This window comes from Anabrus simplex, chromosome 10, assembly GCF_040414725.1.
Source record: "Anabrus simplex isolate iqAnaSimp1 chromosome 10, ASM4041472v1, whole genome shotgun sequence".
In the NCBI taxonomy this organism is placed as follows: domain Eukaryota; kingdom Metazoa; phylum Arthropoda; class Insecta; order Orthoptera; family Tettigoniidae; genus Anabrus; species Anabrus simplex.
The window spans coordinates 12624803-12632454 of record NC_090274.1 but is presented as its reverse complement, the minus strand read 5'-3'; the positions used below and the strand labels follow the sequence as shown (position 1 = coordinate 12632454).

Sequence of the window (7652 nt, the reverse complement as noted above, 5' to 3'; positions counted from 1 at the left end):
GACAAAATGGGTAAAATACATCAAGAAAAACAAGGATCAATCTATATTCAGGTATGTAAAGTAGAGGCTGCTGATGATACTGTAGAGCAATGATTACCAACCAGGGCTCTGCAACATGTGAAGAGTTCTCAGAAATTGCATAGAATATTTTATGAACAGTTTTAAAATTTAACCACTATCTTTTTGTACTGGGCGATTATCACAAACTTGGCTGGCATTTGAACATGCAGACTTGCTGCCATTGGTGAAAAACCTCTCAGAATTCTTTGAACATGTTACCACATCTTATTTATGTGAGCAAACACTGTGTTTGATGAACAAATAATGGAATAGGCTTTTATCCATCAACGAAGAATTTTGTGCTTGCATACCAAAGTCGTGGCAAAGAATAAAAAGCCCTAAAATCACACTGAACTGTCTGTGTAAACAGAATTCTGTAGTATGTAGTTTTACGTTTTAAGTGAGAGTGGATCTCTAAAAAAAGCTTTGCAGAGACAGTATTAATATAGGTCTCTCTAATGTGAAATGCTTTCATGTAAATAATAGTTTCTGTAAGTTGTAAAACTGAAGGGATGCCTTTCTATTAAGAGAATTAAATAACTCAGTCCAACCCTCAGGAAGGGTATGGTGGAATTGTGCGGCAAGCCATCGTATGTCTTCTTTCTAAGTATCCTTTTCCTGGCAAGATTGATGGATGGATTCACGCATGTTCTGTCCGATCACTCTTCTTTGGACCACCCATTGAGTTGGCTCGTCCTTTTGGTCAATGGCCATGAACTTTTCCCCCTACATGAAGTTTCTCCAACTTCCATGGTTTTCTGGCTAAGAGGCCAGATGGTTCACAGTGGTCAACAGCCTCATCTTTGTGCTAAGCTGTCACTGGTGCAACGTGCTGCCCAGGGTATTCGAAGCAGGCATCTATAACACCACAAATCCATGGCAGTCGGCTTTCTTACTGCTCCATGTTTCAGCTCTATAGGTGGCAACAGGAAAGAAGTGTGTTCAGAAAAGTCTGATTTTCCTGTTAATGGTGACAGTGCCATGTTTCTACAGATGGGAATGTTTTGCCGTTGAGCTCTATGCCATTTCAATCCATCAGCAGATTTCAGGTTCTCTATCTCCTGAAATGGTGATGACATACTGTTCTAAATTTTAGTGAAAATATACGAATTGCAATTTGGGTCACCTACTGTATAACATTATTTACCTCTGGTATGCGAAAGCCAGCCAGAGTTCCTCAAGGTTTAAAAAAAATTTTTTTAGAATTCCCAAAAACAAAAACAGAAAAATGTTCAGAAATATTGACATACAGCAACAGTTCTGTGGGTTGGGGACTCACTTAAAGTGCTTCTAATGAAAAGTAAATATTTAAGAACCGTGCTTGAAGAGAAGGGGATGACGTAGTAGTGATATGGGGAGGCAATGAAATGAAAATACGAGAACAAGTTAAGGTATGGAACCAGGTGATAAAAAAGTTTGGAATAAGCATAAAGAAACGTTTAATGATTGCAAGTGGTAAAAAGGCGAGAGGTGAACAATAACAGAAGTTGTGAAAAGTTTCAAATACTTGAGAAGTGTAATCACAGAAGATGGGAAAATAACTGAGGAGACTGTAAAGAGTACAACAAAAAATGGCTTTTACCAGAGTGTGAGGGATATACTGTGTTCTGTATACAACGTATTCTATACCATAGACTCGTGCAGCAGGTACGAGTTGAGGGCAGAACTCAGGCTGCTGATATGAAATTCCTAGGAAGTTTCATAAAGAAGACAAAAGCTAGAATCAGATCAAAAAGAGGCTTGGAGTTTGAAAACTAAATGACAGGACAGGCACTAGCAAGCTGTACATGTGAATGGGAGAGGATAAGAGTTCTGAAGAAAGGAAGTATTTGCAGAGAAACCAACAGGTGAGGGACCTCAAGGAAGACCTCAAAAGAAGTGGATGGATACAGAGTATAGAGAAGAGAGGAAGGAAAATTGAAGAAATACTGGAAGTAGGAAAAGAGGGGTGAAGAGATGAACAATGATGGAGGTTCTAGATTCATAACCCAATAGAGGAGAGAAGTGAAGAAGATACAACAGCACCTGCCACCGCTCAGACAAAAGTTTGAATTCTAACCAATGAGTTGGGTAATGAAGAGAGACGAGCGGAGTGTAGGCGAGTGAAATGAAATTCTTGAGGAGCAGGATAAGGGACAAGATGAGACATCAGATTATGTTAATTACTGAACAACAAACTCTTACAGGAAAGAATATGCAAAATGTCAACCGAGATGTCAAACGAGTGATGCAAGAGATGAAAGTGAGAGATGGATGGCCGAAGCAGTGTGGAACTGAGCAGTGTAATATTCCAAACAGTGGCTGGAAACAGAGCTATTGTCCTGCAACTATTCTAGGACTCCGTGTACGGGAATTTGCCCTGTTTACAGGTGAAAAATAAGATTTATTATCACCCCATACTGACGTGTATTAAAGACAAGGGCACCAGTGAAAAGATAGGAGTAAAATCCAGGTTATTGCAAAAGGGCCAATATTTCGAACTAAAAGACAGTCAGTCATGTGACAGTTCCATCTCAGAATGTTTGTGCAAAATTTCACAAAATTCCGCCCATTGGTTTAGACGTGTTTTTATTTTGGAAGGAAGGCAGGCAGGCAGGCAGACATTTTGGTTTTATGTAGAGATTTTACCCTACGTGCTTTCAAGGTAATAATATTTGTTGCTGTAAACAGAGTTTCAATGCACTTTAGTTCTTTTAGGTTATTTCTGTTAAGTTCTATCCCCCCTTTAGTCTGGATTAATGAGGTACTACCATAAAACTGGTCATCATCCGCAACAGTTCTCTGCTCCAGAATGTGGGTGTGGCTCCTCCAGTTCGTCTTGCCCATCCTCGACTGACGCTCTATGTTTTACTGCCCATTCACATCACGTTTTATAAGGGCTTTGAAAAAGCCATTTTCCCTCACCATTCGTGAGACCTCCCTCAGGGACTCACATTATGCTCTTGGGGTCCTATTTAGAGCTATCCTTCTCATATGCCCACATCATCACAATCCAAGTTCTTGCTGGATATTCTTTTTTTTTTTTTTTTTTTTTTTTTTTTTTTTTTTCTTTCTTTCTTTGCATTTCTGAGACAAGAACGGAAGAACTTTACTTCAACGGTCTGTAAGCAACTTTTCGCAGGTCCAGCCAAAGTTGCTGGTGTATGTTTTGTGAAGTGTGATCTTGGAAGCATGGGGACATATCTCATGCCACAGTAGTTGACAAACAGAGTGGTAAAAATTTTATGTATGTTGTATCCTACTGCCTATTCTTCGTTTATGGTATATTCAGGAGAAACAAAGCTCCCTAATTATTTGGATAAAACTCGCAGGGGAGAAAAAAGAAATATATAGATATGTACAATTGAAATTTTCTGCCTTCCTTTGCGTATAATCGATGTTCATGCTAACCTCTGTGAATTTTACTTAAAGCTATTGAGACTCTACTGTAACATAACACATCATGGCAATTCACTCACAAGAACGGCTGAAAAGAACAGCGGACTGGACCATTTAAATATCTATGAAGAGAGTTTGAAAAACACAAAATCACTGAGAATCATGGTGGACCTATAATAATTTGCTTAGTGGAAAGGCTCGAAATCAAACAATTTTGAAATGACTAATAAGTGAACCTTAATCATATTTCCAATTCAAACACAAGTTTCAATTTGTCTACAATAAAAATAAACTGTCAGTTGCATTTAGACAATGATGCAATGCACGACTAGTGCCATAATGAAAAATGAAAGAGAAAGAAAAATTACACCACCATCCACCCCAAGATTTTGTAAACACAAACAAGAGAATATACGAGTATTATGCACGACTGAGGTACAGAGACAGCAACACGGAGCGGGACATCGGCGGCTGCTTTCTTGGTGCAGACAGATCGCTCGTTCTCCATGTCTTAAGTACCACGGGAGTTACACATCCGGGAAGTAAATACTACACCATCTAAAACAGAAAACAAACTTCAGCATAACATGTTTCACTTGACCAAGGTACTAATAATGGGAAGAAAGAAACAAGCGATCAATCAAAATGCTATGCACAATTATAGGAACACAATGTCAGGCGAGTGTGGGAGGGAGACCAGGCCAATCTCAAGGTATAATACTCGCCACGTAAGGGTATACACTAAAAGCACGACGAATAGAATATCTAGGGAGATCACTCACCGAGTTCAAGCGTGCTCCCACAGAGTGGCGCTATGAGAGCCAATCATCAACGCTACACGGTCAGCTATTTTACACTGATATGCAAATAACCAAATACAACATCCAGTTGTTTACACATATGCATAATACTGCTAGACAGTTGTAAACAAGATTCTCAGCCCCCACAAAGAATATCTTTAATAAGAGAACACATGACATAAAATGGAACATTAGGAAGAACAAAAGCAATATTGTGCTTTATGTACTTGGAAAAAAAAAAAAAAAAACTCCTTAAATAGAGCATATAAAACATTAAACATTCCATGTTCTTAACCTGCCCCTGTAGGAAATTAATCCTAGATTTGGCCGAGGAAAGAGTCATTCAGCTCGCATTAGATTACGACTTGATTTCTTTAGTTGCCTTCTGAGACACACTATTGGCTTTTGGGCATCTCTAAGAAAACTGGACTGGCCGGTAATTTGACTACAACGAAGCTGACCTTGAACCTTACCGCTCACTGTTGCCACCACTGCTTCACTCACTCCGTGATCCTTGTTCCTTATCCTCTTGACACCATCTTCATTCCATTTCCAACTGGGTGCCTTTCGAGGTTTTACCCCAGTGGATAGGTGCTTTGGTAAATTTGGAAAAAATATGGGGCACCACTCTTGGTTTCTATTTCCACCTCACACGAGGAAATTCATAAGTTTTTACCATTCAGAAGGAAACGGTCCACCTTTATAAGTTAATTAAATCTGCCAAAAAATGCAGGTTACATATTCTGCCTTTGGTTGACAATTGCTTATCTCGTCCACTTCGCAAACAGATTACTATATTTTCTTTTGGTGGTATGAAAAATAGTCTACCATCAAGCTTCCTTCCATAACCTAATTTAGAAACAGGAACGAAACAGTACCACATTTTCTCAAAATAGAAAACTAGTTGATTGCACACGCAAAGCACTGCACAGATATTAATACAGACTTTCAGAAAATATCAAAGCAAATTCCCTTGATAGGCGTTAAAATTGTTACCATGACTTCACACACGCACACCATTACCTTCGTTGACAATTTGGTGCACGTGTTGTTACAGTTTGTTCGATGCGACTGCAGCACCACACTCCGACGGGGCCAGCAACGACAATGTTACGAGAGCGGAGTGATCACACTAGGTATTCTATTCGTCACGATAAAAGGCAAATATCGCCGCCCTAGTTACATACTGAAATCACGAGACAACAATTAACAAACTAACCTCAATGCAAGCATCGATAACGGAGGCCCCCTTACCCAAGTAAATGATTAATGATCAATCAATATATTCATAATTAAGTTGGTTTTCAAGCTTAACAAGGAATTAAGGAAATTCTCTCTATCCCCCCCCCCCTCCTCCCTCCTCTCCATCACTTAATGTTATATATTTCTGCCTTTATTTTTATATACGCATTATTATAACCATATTCTTCGGTGCTTGTCTGGTGTAAATAATTCAGCTCCCTTCTTGGTATTTGCTATTACTTGTCGGACTGAAGTGAAACCGCGCCGTAATACAAGCAAATATATTACATGTACATATACCATAAGCCAATAAGAATACACAAAGGCTAAGCCTGCAAACCGTACCAAAGTCATGACATAAGGTTAGGTTAAGTTAGGTTGATAATGAAATTTCCTTCCATTTCAACTGAACTGGTTTTTATAGAAGAGGTAATGTTACTTTCCTTTCCGGAAGAGATTTTGCAGATTTTTTCCTGCTTCTTTCACACCCTAATCAAATTTTATATGTAAGTATTGGACGAAATAAGACCGTAATTAATAAAATGCTGTTATTGTCATTTCACATCAACTACGCTATTAAATGTATTTTTCGAAGATGCCACAATTCTACTTACCTGGTAATTATTATCCAAACAGACAAGACAATCTCAAAGAACATATGCTTTAATTACACCCACAAATGTAACACTAGTGACTAAAAATAACCAGTGACAATACGTAATTCTAGCGAGTCACGAAATAAACCACAACTGTATAGTAATTAAAAGCTTACCAGTAAATGTATCATTACAGACTATGAATCTCATTGTTGAATCCGTATTGACGGTTGAAGTTTAGTACTGACTAGGAGGATTACGATAGTTTTAGTACAATTTTGTAAGAAAGACAATGTATCAGCAAGTAGGTTCCCTAAACTGTATGGTTAGCGACACTGAATCAAACCCAACAGTTAGAAAATCACTACCTTCAGTATTAACACGGCAGAAAGAGTAAGGTTGTATCCTTAGTGTATAGGCTTGTGTGTCCTCAACCTTCAGTCTTCTCAGTCCCCATTATCTGTTCATGTTAGATTTGAAATTTTCTTGGCCGTTTGCTTGTAGTTTATATGGGCCTAATACCTAGGTCGTCGGCCCCTAATGGTACAAAATGAGATGAAATGCAATGACAGTTTAAAAGTACAAAATTTATTCACTGGCCAGAATTCATAACGTGATGATGAAGAATGAATGGATGAATATGAATTTAAAACAATCGGTGGATCTGACCCACAATGCCTCACCTTCCCAGAAACTATATGACTGACCAAGGAGCTGCTTCCAAAGGACAATCCTGAAACAATGATGCTCGTTGTGTAAAAGGGTTCATAATCCAGGTCAATGGTCCCTCATAATGGTACTTATCGCTAGTAAAGTAGAACCATGGTATTTCTCATGTTGCGGTACTAATGGAAAGTGGCGTAAACTCACATGTGTTCCAAATGTTATGGTATTACTCACAAGTACTGTACGTTGTACAGGTAACGCAGACCCACGGTGCACCTCACATAGGTGTACTAATCACAAGTACTGGAAACCGAGAGCAAACTGCTCTCTGCTGATCACAAACCTATTGTGTACCTAACATACTGGTACTACTCACAAGTAAAGGCGGCCCATGGCATTCCCCATGTGATGGTACTAATCACAAGTAGTTTCATGGTTCTAATTCAATCATCCCTTGGTCGCCGCTTTTAGTTGCCCCTTACGACAGGCAGGGGATACCGTGGGTGTATTCTTCATCTGCGCCCCCCACCCACAGGGTTGTCCTTTTGATTTGACGCCCGTAGGCGACCTATGTGTCGTGATGAGGACGAAATTATGATGACATACACCCAGCCGCCGTGCCAGCAAAATTAACCAATGGTTGTTAAAATTCATGACCCTGGCGGGAATCGAACCCGGGTCCCCTGTGACCAAAGGCCAGTACGTTAACCATTTAGCCATGGAGCCGGACAGTTAATCTACTAGTATAGCACTACAAGAAAGACCTTGGGATCCATCTCATCTAACCCTCCTGTGGGATGGGGTTGTAGAATAACATTCATGGTATCCTCTGCCTTATTTAACGTTAACGTTTTAAGAGGCAAGTAAAAGGGGCACCAGGGGCTCTTAATTTTGAAGCGTGGCTTGGCGA

The 7652-nt window shown here is 39.5% G+C and overlaps 1 protein-coding gene across 1 annotated transcript in view; it reads right to left on the bottom strand.

Moving 5' to 3' along the window:
* Positions 1-3102: 3102 nt before the first annotated feature.
* The window catches only part of LOC136882245 (microtubule-associated protein futsch), an 85565-nt gene continuing 81015 nt past the window's right edge, over positions 3103-7652 (bottom strand). Inside the window, exon 12 of the mRNA XM_067154798.2 lies at positions 3103-3996. The gene's annotated coding sequence lies outside the window, so the exon portion shown is untranslated. The remainder of the gene's footprint in view (positions 3997-7652) is intronic.